The 13,231-nt window shown below is 43.0% G+C and overlaps 1 long non-coding RNA gene across 4 annotated transcripts; it reads right to left on the reverse strand.

Annotated features, from left to right (window-relative positions):
- Positions 1 to 2,280: 2,280 nt before the first annotated feature.
- Positions 2,281 to 12,372, reverse strand: LOC119932576. 4 transcript variants are annotated; one of them, XR_005452343.1, is made up of 5 exons: positions 12,301 to 12,372; positions 6,403 to 6,587; positions 5,058 to 5,154; positions 4,419 to 4,472; positions 2,281 to 2,719 (listed from the first exon to the last, which is right to left on the reverse strand). It is a non-coding gene; the product is annotated as an uncharacterized LOC119932576 (long non-coding RNA). The 4 variants fall into 4 exon arrangements; XR_005452341.1 differs by lacking the exon at positions 4,419 to 4,472 and having other exon boundaries at positions 5,058 to 5,144; XR_005452340.1 differs by lacking the exon at positions 4,419 to 4,472.
- Positions 12,373 to 13,231: the final 859 nt, after the last annotated feature.

Here is a 13,231-nt window from a genome sequence, read left to right on the forward strand (position 1 = left end):
TTTTACAAGTGGCTGGATTAGGGAGAGAGAAGAGGGGACTGTTTGGCTTTGAGGCCCGGATCCAGCTCCTAATTAATCAATCAATCAATCAATCGTATTTATTGAGCGCTTACTATGTGCAGAGCACTGTACTAAGCGCTTGGGAAGTACAAATTGGCAACACATAGAGACAGTCCCTACCCAACAGTGGGCTCACAGTCTAAAAGGGGGGAGACGGAGAACAGAACCAAACATACCAACAAAATAAAATAAATAGGATAGAAATGTACAAGTAAAATAAATAAATACATAAGTAAATAGATAGAGTAATAAATATGTACAACCATATATACATATATACAGGTGCTGTGGGGAAGGGAAGGAGGTAAGATGGGGGGATGGAGAGGGGGACGAGGGGGAGAGGAAGGAAGGGGCTCAGTCTGGGTCAAGAAAGGTCAATTAAGGTCAAGGTCAAGAAAGCCGGGGTCAACCCGGGGATAACGCCTTCGTGCCCAGGATGGCTCGCACCTGGACTTGAACCAGCCTGTGACTGTGAGCTGTTGGGTGGGGACTGTCTCTATATGTTGCCAACTTGTACTTCCCAAGGCGCTCAGTACAGCGCTCTGCACACAGTAAGCGCTCAATAAATACGACTGAATGAAATACGATTGAACCAGGGTTGGGCTGGGTGGGAGAAGGGGGTCAGACAGATGTTTAGTTAGGGTGAGGGCCAAGGTCTTGTCCTGACGCCCTGCCACTGAATCCGGCCCGGCACAACCATTCACGTCTGTAAATTGACTGATTCCGGTGGCAGGGGGCCTGACTAGCCAATGTTTAAATAATAATAATAATAATCATAATAATAATGACAAATCCTTGAGCAGCTAGTGGAATCACAGAGGATGTTTCCAGGACAAAAACCAAAACCCACAGCAGCCCCAGCCTTGACAAGACTAATTGGTGGTCCAGTGCTTAGAACAGTGCTTTGCACATAGTAAGCGCTTAACAAATACCGTTATTATTACAGAGCTGCACTGTCCCCTCTCTATTTGGGGGAGATGGGCGAAAGAGTAGAGCTTAACCCCTACAAGACTAATTGGTGGGCCAGTGCTTAGAACAGTGCTTTGCACATAGTAAGCGCTTAACAAATACCGTTATTATTACAGAGCTGCACCGTCCCCTCTCTATTTGGGGGAGATGGGCGAAAGAGTAGAGCGTAACCCCTACAAGACTAATTGGTGGGCCAGTGCTTAGAACAGTGCTTTGCACATAGTAAGTGCTTAACAAATACCATTATTATTACAGAGCTACACCGTCCCCTCTCTATTTGGGGGAGATGGGCGAAACAGTAGAGCTTAACCCCTACAAGATTAATTGGTGGGCCAGTGCTTAGAACAGTGCTTTGCACATAGTAAGCGCTTAACAAATACCATTATTATTACAGAGCTGCACCGTCCCCTCTCTATTTGGGGGAGATGGGCGAAAGAGTAGAGCTTAACCCCTACAAGACTAATTGGTGGGCCAGTGCTTAGAACAGTGCTTTGCACATAGTAAGCGCTTAACAAATACCATTATTATTACAGAGCTGCACCGTCCCCTCTCTATTTGGGGGAGATGGGCCAAAGAGTAGAGCTTAACCCCTCTTTGAGAGATTCCATCTGCAAGAGGGAATTCTTGATTTCTTTTTTTTCCCTTGCCCCTGTTTAACTCTCTGTCCTGCGGGTCAATGCTAGCTGGTAATAAACTGTCACGTTGTCATCGTGCGGTTGAAATTTGCATCTGGTTTTCGAAACTTCGCATATTTTTAAAATCTTATGAGTACATGTTTAAATAAATTAAAATTTGGGAGAGGATTCCTTTGGGTATATTTTCTGGTACAACAGGAGAATGCCTTTATGGGTACATGTTTAATTACACATATATAACGGAGTCAAAATGCAGAATTGAACAACCTTTTAGAAAATGTTAAAACGATGCTCTAGGCTAAATGGAACTGAATTTCTGCATTTAAATGACTGCAACCCTTTAGGATTGCTGAACAAAAAAACAGGGCAGATAAACTGCCCCTTTACTCCATTTGAAACTGACAATGTTGGATTTTCAAGGCCCAGCATCTGATGTACCTTACAGGATCAAACAGGAAAATGGAAAGTTTACCAAACACTTTTTACTTCAGTGCTTTAACGCTGTAAATGAAGATTAAAACAAAGAGTGGAAATTACCTGAGTGTACATTTTTTTTTGAGTAAATTACAACCTTTTCTGAAAAGAGAGAAAAACATTTGATTTTAATCAAGTCGATGTGCTCAGAGAAACCACTGAGAAAATAGGCAGAAAGGTGGTCTATTTATTATTCTTTGTCTTCATGACCAAGTACCATTATTAAGCAGGACATATGGTGTGCAAACAGGACTCTTGATCTTTTATTAAATAAAATAAAAAAAAGATGAAATGTGGACCTACGTTTACTCGCTTGCAAGAAAAGTTTTTTTTATTTTATGCACATTTATTTAAACAGAATAGTATATTTAATAAAATACAGTCCTTTTAAAATGAAATCTGTAATTCAGAAGCCAAACCTTAACTTAGTCCTGAAGGATTTTCTCTTTTATTGCATACTTAAGGGGTCTTTGGGGATTCATTTCCATCTCCTCCCCCAGCATCTTCCGCTATGCCTCCAAATCCACGTCTTCTCCAGACAAGGCATCAAAACAGATTTCTTAAAAAATAAAATTCTGTAACTAGAGCAAATTAACAGCAAGAATTACGTTTCAAATCTTGACACGTGCACTTTAAGCTGAATACTGACAAATATTAGGTGCCCACGGAATTGGTAGTCAATTTAGCCTGAGACCATTTTATAGGGTTGTCTTTACAGAATAAACATTGAAACCTGGCAAAGGTTTGATTTTCAGAAATCAGTGTTTCCTCATATTTCGATAAGATGCTCTTCTGCCATTTCATCTGCAAATTCCAGACTCAATACAGTGGTATCATTCATTCAAATTTCCATCAGTACGTTTTACAGAACAAGCCAGAAGCTTAGTTGATTTTCATTTTTCTTTTTTCTTTTATACTTTCCAGCACACTTTTTCTCCTGAAAATGGTGCTTAAAATATACTGATGCAAAATACTGAAGCTAGCCTTTGTTTTCTTAAATTCAAGACATAGGTATGTGGAGAGATAGCAAACCAGAGGCTTATAATCAAGAAGCCGTATTTTTCCCCAGAGGCATGCATCTATTAAAACCAAATGAAGACATTCTAGGGCATTTAAAATAGGATTACAGAACTGTAAAACAAGAGTACAAAATCTCATCCCACTTAGAATAAAGCACTCTGCCTAATCTTTAGATTCATATATACTAAATACACACGGCTGAATATTCCCCCCAAATAAAATAATTCATTTGGAAAGCTTTTAGTTTTAGATGCAGGAAATCTTTAAACAAAGACTTTTGGCATTCATTTTACAGATTCTTTTGCAAATATTCATCAAATATCCGTGGCCATAAAACATGCAAATCTTTTAAAAACTACGTAATACTGATGGCAAACAAAATGTCATTAATTTCTATTTTCCGCATATCCCCGTCACTTCAGAAGAAACTGATAACTTTAAAAATGCATTTAAATACATCACTTTGCATTAAATGCATGAAATAAATATATATTTCATTAGTGCCCATTCATACCTAAATGTTTTGTTGAGTCTAATCCATGAATAAAAGATCCATCTTTAGCTATTTCATTAGATCTTACAAAAGAAAAATTCCCACTGTGGCATAAAACTATAGTTATGAGTGTTGATAATATGGCCCAGATATATATACATATATATATATATATATATATAGTATATGTGTGTATACATACACACACATATATATATACATATATATGTATATATATGTGTGTATACATACACACACATATACACACACATATATTTATATATATATACACATACACACGCATCATAATTTCATGATTTACCAGGCTACAATTTCCGCGCTACAAAAGTAACTTATAGCAAAGACCCTTATAGCAATAAGGCATAAATCTAATTACCATATCCTTTGAATAGATGCAATAGAAATTTCACTGCTCACTTAAAAGTTCTAAAGTTAACAGCATAAACTTGAAGTTGAGTAATTAAGTAATCCTTATATAGACACTTATTAAAGTATTTATACATATTATCTTAAATCTACATCTATCATTTTGCCAATTAAAATTAGGACTTTAATTGCAATTAAGTAATTTAATTGCCAATTGAACAGCAAAATTGCTAAGTGACTAATTTTAATGCCTATTTTAATTACCAATCATGACTGGGGAGGGAGCTAATCAAGTTACATCAAGCAGTTCCAGAGTAATGACGGGGAAAAAAAACGTAGACCAAACATTCAAGGCTTCAGGCTTTAAAAAAGAAACCTACGTTAAATCAATGCCAACCATCTTACTAATGCAGCGAAATCCTATCTTTCAGGACCTAAATACGGGAGCACAGAAAGAAAAGAGCATGTTTAATGAAACGAGTTACTATCGATCTCCAGTTAAAGTCATAAACCGGAAGCTGAATTTTTAGATGGTGTTTATATGTTGGTCATGCCAACACGATGACCTGAAAAACCACTTGCGGCTGAGAGAGGAAATCATAGTTGGTTGGCAGGCTAGGCGATTGTAGACTGGCAGTATCTGTTACATTTCTAAAATGAAAACTAAATGCTAGAAAGATGGAAGGGGTTTGCAACGGAACATGCCAAGATCAATCAATCGTGTGAAGAGAGCCAGGTTGGAAAGGACAGACGGGGCATTGTCACTCCGGCTCTCTGAACTGTCCTCACCAAAACCTTCAGCAGAAATGAATCGATCAATCAAGAGTATTTACTGAGTGCTTACTCTGTGTACAGCACCGTGCTCGGGAGAGGACAGTACAGCGAGTAGACATGATCCCTGCCCTCCTGGAAGTGTCTCGTCTGTTGGCGGTTAATTTGCCGCATTCTCTTGAAGCTAGCTACATTCTGGTGGGCTGTAGACGGGAGGTTGGGATTGTAAATCAGTTAAGATTTGTTACCTCACAGGAAATCCGCCCGAGATGGCGCGAAACCCTTTCAGATCTTCTAGGTGAGGGGAACATCTCAGTGCTCTCACAGCCATCAACCTGCAGAAAACTAAATCAATCAATCGGTCGATCAATTATTATTTACTGTGGACAGAGTCCTGTACTAAGCACTTGGGAGAGTACAACAGAAGAATATAACTGACACATTCCCTGGCCGCAACAAGCTTACAGTCTTATCTGAGTAAAACTCCTCTTGGCCTCTAGAGACCCGTTTCTGAAAGACCCCATAATCAATCAATCAATCAATCGTATTTATTGAGCGCTTATTGCGTGCAGAGCACCGTACTAAGCGCTTGGGAAGTACAAGTTGGCAACATATAGAGATGGTCCCTAACCAACAGTGGGCTCACAGTCCATAACAAAGCAGGTACCCTGAAACCAGGATGGGGTTGGATTTTGGGTGGGGAAGGTGGTTTTGGTGGAAAGCCCACACTAGGGAAAACTGCCTTTAATCCCTTTCTTCAACAGGCCAGACCAAGAGGCCGGTCACTCATTTTAAACAACAATCAATCGATCCATAATATTTACTGAGCACTTACTGAATGCAAAGCACGTGGGAGGGCATAAGGGGAGTTAGAAGACCCAGTCCCTGTAAGTTTACAGTCTAGCAAACGGTAATCCCAGGCTTTATATACACTGGCCTCACATGCATTCCTTATTAAAGAAGAGCCCAAGGAGAAGGCAGACTTAGTCCCCAGAAAAGACCTGCGGTTACAGCCCCAACATTTCTACAATGTTGTAACCAGAATTAAAGTGACCAGGTTTCCCGCGAGGCTTTTCGTTCTTGTTAGTGGCAGTGGTGTTCATTGACAGCACTGAAGCGAAGCCCAACAGGAAGGAAAGTTAACTTGGGCTTGGAAAATAATTGCACATTAACAAGTACACCCACTTAAAACCCACAAATTTCTGGATAATAATAAAAGCTTTTCAAAAGTGGGTTCTGAGTAAATGAAACAGTGTATGATACGTATGTTGTAGACATTTACACATATAGTTCTAATCCTTGGCACTGACTTAAAAGCCACAGAGACGGTGTCATCAAAAAAGCCTGTCCGGACAAGTGAAAGAAAAACATTCTGTTAGTATCGCCGCTGATCAAGATTTAGAGATTCCCGAGTCTTTAACGTTGTATTTTCGGGCCCGTGTTAATTCATAATTCACTTTAAATTCATTCCGTGCTTATTTTGCTTTCACATACTTGCATACAAATCTTTGAGCATCCAACCCTAGAATTAAAATTAGTCTAATTAAACTAATTAGAATTAGGTTATAGTTGGGGAAGAGTTTAAGAAGTTACCAAATTACTGCACTTTGTAGAGGGTACAAGCAAAAGAAATACTGTAACACTACTGAGCACAAGTGGATCATTACAGCAGGTGCCTGTTTTTCTGAATTTGGAAGTGTGGAGTACTTGGGTTCATATCACACTGCTGAAGAGTGAGAGAAAACTTCATTTAAGGCATCTCTGTTGGGGCTCTTTTCCTACAAGAAAAAAAGAACAATTAGTTGTACATAAGGGATGATACACGATCTTTTATTTCTAGTGATTAAATTATTACTTTTTTCCATCGAGGTCTACCTGCGTTATTGGAGAAAAAGTCCGAGTTAACCGTTATTTAGTTAGCGGAGTTTCGGTTATACCGAAAACAATCTGGTGAGAGTTCAACCAGAATGCAAGTGGTCAGGGCATTAAAAATATAACGTGATGAGTATGTGAAAGATTGATCTCCGAGTATTGCAACGGAAATACTGGGGGGTGGGAGGGTGGACGGGTGTGCAGAAACAAGGCCGTCACCTAACACGCGCCTCAGTTATAACTTGGAAATCATAGTTCCATATATTTTATAATGACCCTGTAAAGCCATCCTAGAACCTCAAGGCATTTACTGTATGTACCTCTCTGTGAGTGGTTTAATCTCATACAGGTTGCTCTAGGAAAACTTTTTCCAACAGGGATTTTATAATAGACGTGAAGTCAAAAGGCAAAGACGCGATTACTGTCAGGGAAAGGATGGAATCCGGAGGAGCTTCCGAAGGTAGTCCCAGACAATACACTCTCGCTCGTGCTTGGGACCCTAAGGATTTCTCCTCTTCTGGCCCATCAGGTGACAGGGCTTCATCAGACCATCGGGAACGCGTTAACCCATAACATTTGCCATTATTCCGTGAGGAAATTCTTGGTGGCTACCTCTGTAGCTTCAAAGGGGACAGTCTGAAGTTCTCAGAGAAGCTGCACCGTCCAATTACGAGGGACGTATCCAGGGCGGCTTTGACAGCTGCCGGGATCCTCGGCTACAAATAGATGTTTATAGATTTTGAAGCCTTGCCCAATTCCTACGATAAAAACTGGGCGATCCATTTACCCTCCCGTTGTGATATAGCATCAGGTCAAGGGATAGGAATCGCACCGAACGATTCGTCTTCCTGTTCACAGGGAGAGTCATTAAATTTCTCCCGGAATATAGTTGATTGATACCGTTGGAGGGGAAAGGCTAAAGGGACCATATGGCAACATGTTGCATTCCATATGTTATCTGCCCATCCGTGCTTAAGCTGCCATTAGCAACATCTGCAGCCGACCGAAATCCAGCTGTGCGGAAGCCTATCGACGGAATCGTTCTGGTTTCACAGAAGGAAATAATTGAATGAAAGACGACCTAGTTTAACGTCATTAATCCAAATGTGGAGCCTGCCCACGAGGCTGGAGGGAAGACTTCACAATCAGGAGAGTCGATGGCTTTATTAAAGTGTTGTTGTTTCTGGAGGCGGGGAGGGGATCCTTCCCCAAGGCTTTGCCAATTGACTCGGATTTTCCAGGGGGGCTCTAAAATGGGAGTGGGCTGCAGGATGGGGGGGAGGGCTCAGAGCCACAGGGCTCCCAAAAGGCCCTCAAACCCCTGTGCATGTTAGGAGAAGAAGCATCGGTTTCTCTTTCGCTTTTTTCAGCTCCTGGGGTGGAGGGGGATGGTCAAGAGGAGAGGCCAGTTCCATGCCCGCCCTGCCACTTGTCCGCTGTGTGACCTTGGACAAGTCACTTCACTTCTCCGGGCCTCAGTTCCTTCCTCTGTAAAATGGGGACTGAGGCTGTGCGCCCCACGGGGGACCGGGATTGGGTCCAACCCGATTTGCCTGGATCCACCCCAGCGCTTAGGACAGTGCATGGCACACAGTGAGGGCTTCACAATCATCATTATTATTATTACCGGTCCTCCAGTCCCCAGCGCCCCCCACCCTGGGTACATACCCTGTATCCCCCCCCAGCACTCAGAACAGTGCTTGGCACGTAGTAAGCGCTTAAGAAATACCATTATAAATACGATTTATTCATTCAATCATATTTATTGAGCGCTTACTGTGTGCAGAGCACTGGACTAGGCAGTTGGGACGATGATCCCCACGCTTAGAACAGCGCTTCACACATAGTAAGTGCTTAACAAAGACCATCATGATTATTATTCATTCATTCAATCGTATTTATTGAGCGCTTACTGTGTGCAGAGCACTGGACTAGGCAGTTGGGACGATGATTCCCGCGCTTAGAACAGCGCTTCGCACATAGTAAGCGCTTAACAAAGACCATCATGATTATTATTAATTCATTCAATCGTACTTATTGAGCGCTTACTGTGTGCAGAGCACTGGACTAAGAGCCTGGGAAGATGACCCCAGTGCTTCGCACATAGTAAGCCCTTAACAAAGACCATCATGATTATTATTCATTCATTCAATCGTATTTATTGAGCGCTTACTGTGTGCAGAGCATTGGACTAAGCGCCTGGGAAGATGACCCCAGTGCTTCGCACATAGTAAGCCCTTAACAAAGACCATCATGATTATTATTCATTCATTCAATCGTATTTATTGAGCGCTTAGTGTGTGCAGAGCACTGGACTAAGCGCCTGGGAAGATGACCCCAGTGCTTCGCACACAGTAAGCGCTTAACAAAGACCATCATTATTATTATTCATTCATTCAGTCGTATTTATTGAGCGCTTACTATGTGCAAAGCCCTGGACTAAGCGCTTGGGAAGTACAAGTTGGCAACCTAGAGGGACGGTCCCTCCCAGGCTAGAAGCGGGGAGACAGACAACAAAACCAAACATGGAGACTGGGGTCAAAGCCGTCAGAACAGGTAGAATTAGAGCTCTATTATTATATTGTATTATTAATATATTATATTACAGAATTATAGCTCTATATCCAGCGCTTAGAACAATGAGCCCGTTGTTGGGGAGGGACCATCTCTATATGTGACCGACTTGCACTTCCCAAGCGCTTAGTCCATGGTTCTGCACACAGTAAGCGCTCAATAAATCTGATTGAGTGAATGAATGCTTTGCACATAGTAAGCGCTCAATAAATCTGATTGAGTGAATGAATGCTTTGCACATAGTAAGCGCGTAACAAATGCCATCATCATTATTATTTTATTTATTATTATGCTGTTAATATATTATCACCGACTCGTACTTCCCAAGCGCTTAGTCGGGGGCTCTGCACACAGTGAGCGCTCAATGAATACGACTGAATGAACGAATGCTTTGCACATAGTAAGCCCTTAACAGATGCCATCGTTATTATTATTTTATTTATTATTATATTGTTAATATATTATCACTGACTTGTACTTCCCAAGCGCTTAGTCCAGGGCTCTGCACACAGTAAGCGCTCAATGAATACGACTGACTGAATGAACGCTTTGCACATAGTAAGCGCTTGACAAATGCCATCATCATTATTATTATTGTATTGTTAACATATTATCACCGACTTGTACTTCCCAAGCGCCTAGTCCGGGGCTCTGCAACACAGTAAGCGCTCAATGAATACGACTGAATGAATGAATGCTTTGCACATAGTAAGCGCTTAACAGATGCCATCATTATCATTATTGTTATATTGTTAATATATTATCACCGACTTGTACTTCCCGAGCGCTTAGTCCGGGGCTCTGCACACAGTAAGTGCTCAATAAATACGACTGAATGAATGAATGCTTTGCACATAGTAAGCACTTGACAAATGCCATCATTATTATTATTATTATTATTATTATTATTATATTGTTAATATATTATCACCGACTTGTACTTCCGGGCGCTTAGTCCACGACTCTGCACACAGTAGGCGCTCAATAAATACGACTGACTGAATGAACGCTTTGCACATAGTAAGCGCTTGACAAATGCCATTATTATCATTATTATTATTTATTATTGTTATATTGTTAATATTTTATCACCGACTTGTACTTCCAGAGTGCTTAGTCCGGGGCTCTGCACATAGTTAGCGCTCAATAAATACGATTGACTGAATGAACGCTTTGCACATAGTAAGCGCTTGACAAACGCATTATTATTTATTATTGTTATATTGTTAATATTTTATCACCGACTTGTACTTCCAGAGCGCTTAGTCCACAACTCTGCACACAGTAGGCGCTCAATAAGTACGACTGATTGAATGAACGCTTTGCACATAGTAAGCGCTTGACAAACGCCATCATTATTATTATTATCATATTCTTAATATATTATCACCGACTTGTACTTCCAGAGCGCTTAGTCCGGGGCTCTGCACATAGTTAGCGCTCAATAAATACGATTGACTGAATGAACGCTTTGCACATAGTAAGCGCTTGACAAACGCATTATTATTTATTATTGTTATATTGTTAATATTTTATCACCGACTTGTACTTCCAGAGCGCTTAGTCCACAACTCTGCACACAGTAGGCGCTCAATAAGTACGACTGATTGAATGAACGCTTTGCACATAGTAAGCGCTTGACAAACGCCATCATTATTATTATTATCATATTCTTAATATATTATCACCGACTTGTACTTCCAGAGCGCTTAGTCCGGGGCTCTGCACACAGTAGGCGCTCAATAAATACGATTGACTGAATGAACGCTTTGCACATAGTAAGCGCTTGACAAATGCCATTATTATTATTATTATTTATTATTGTTATATTGTTAATATTTTATCACCGACTTGTACTTCCAGAGCGCTTAGTCCACGACTCTGCACACAGTAGGCGCTCAATAAATACGATTGACTGAATGAACGCTTTGCACATAGTAAGCGCTTGACAAATGCCATTATTATTGTTATTATTATTATATTGTTAACATATTATCACCGACTTGTACTTCCAGAGCGCTTAGCCCACAACTCTGCACACAGCAGGCGCTCAATAAATAGGACTGACTGAATGAACGCTTTGCACATAGTAAGCGCTTGACAAATGCCATTATTATTGTTATTATTATTACATTGTTAACATATTATCACCGACTTGTACTTCCCGAGCGCTTAGTCCGGGGCTCTGCACAGCAGGCGCTCAATAAATACGATTGACTGAATGAACGCTTTGCACATAGTAAGCGCTTGACAAACGCCATTATTATTATTTATTATTGTTATATTGTTAATATTTTATCACCGACTTGTACTTCCCGAGCGCTTAGTCCGGGGCTCTGCACACAGCAGGCGCTCAATAAATAGGACTGACTGAATGAACGCTTTGCACATAGTAAGCGCTTGACAAACGCCATTATTATTATTATTTATTATTATTATTATATTGTTAATATTTCATCACCGACTTGTACTTCCCGAGCGCTTAGTCCGGGGCTCTGCACACAGCAGGCGCTCAATAAATAGGACTGACTGAATGAACGCTTTGCACATAGTAAGCGCTTGACAAATGCCATTATTATTATTGTTATTATTATTATTATATTATTATTATCACCGACTTGTACTTCCCGAGCGCTTAGCCCACGACTCTGCGCACAGTAGGCGCTCAATAAATAGGACTGACTGAATGAACGCTTTGCACATAGTAAGCGCTTGACAAACGCCATTAGTATTATTGTTATTATTTATTGTTATATTGTTAATATATTATCACCGACTCGTACTTCCCGAGCGCTCAGTCCGGGGCCCTGCGCACAGTAGGCGCTCAATAAATACGACGGAATGAATGAACGAACGGTTCGCACATAGTAAGCGCTTAACGGTAACGCTTCCCAAGCGCTTAGCGCAGCGCTCCGCACGCACGGTGAGCGCTCGATCGATACGACCGATTGATTAACGGCCGCCGTGATCATTATGATTTTTATTAATGATCAGATTACGGCGTGCGGAGCACGGACGGAGCCGTCTCAGGATGCTGATGCTTACGTTACCGTGTTCCGATTCCCGGGGCCCGGTGTCCCAGACGGGTCGGTGCCGCTCCCGGGGCGGCCGAGGCGGGTGTCGGTGTTCCCTCCCTCCCTCCCTCCCTCCCTCCCTTTCCCTCCCTTTCCCGCCCGGGATCCCGGTTTTTCCCCGCGTGTCCCTCCGGGGGGCTGGGAAGGGTCGGTGGGGGGCGGGGGGGGGGGTGTCCCCGGCGCCCCGGAGCGTCCCGGTGGGAGGCCGGCTCCGTGACGTCACCGCGTGCGTGAGTGCGTGCGCGCTCTCCGCCCGCACCCCCCCCCCCCCCCGGGCCGGCCGCCCCGCGCCTGCGCGCCGTCGCTCTCTCCGTCCCCGCTTTCTTTTTCCATCGCCGCCGCCGCGGCCGGAGGCGGGGGAGGGGGAGGGAAGGGAACAATAAGACTCCTCCCCTCCCGCCTTCATTCCCCCCTTTCTTTCCCCTGCTCCCTTCCCTCCCCTTCTCCCACCTTCACGCCCCCTTTCCCCCCTCCTCTCCCGCTTTCATTCCCCCTTTCCCTCCTCTTCCTTCCCCCTTTCCCTCCCTCTCTCCCACCTTCACTCCCCCTTTCCCCCTCCTCTCCCTGCCCTCCTTCATTCCCCCTTTCCCTCCCTCTCTCCCACCTTCATTCCCCCTTTCCCTCCTCCTCTCCTTCCTTCATTCCCCCTTTCCCCCCTCCTCTCCCACCTTCATTCCCTTTCCCTCCCTCCTTCCCCCTTTCCCTCCTTCCCCCTCCCCCCTCCCTCCTTCCCCCTCCTTCCCCCTCCCTCCCCCTCCTTGCCCTTCCTTCCCCCTTCCCCCCCTCCTCCCCCTCCCTTCCCCCTCCTCCCCTTCCCTTCCCCCCTCCTCCCCCCTCCCCCCTCCCCCTCCTTCCCCTTCCTTCCCCCTTTCCCTCCTTCCCTTCCCCTCCTTTCCCCCTCC

Source organism: Tachyglossus aculeatus, chromosome 9 (assembly GCF_015852505.1).
Source record: "Tachyglossus aculeatus isolate mTacAcu1 chromosome 9, mTacAcu1.pri, whole genome shotgun sequence".
NCBI lineage: Eukaryota > Metazoa > Chordata > Mammalia > Monotremata > Tachyglossidae > Tachyglossus > Tachyglossus aculeatus.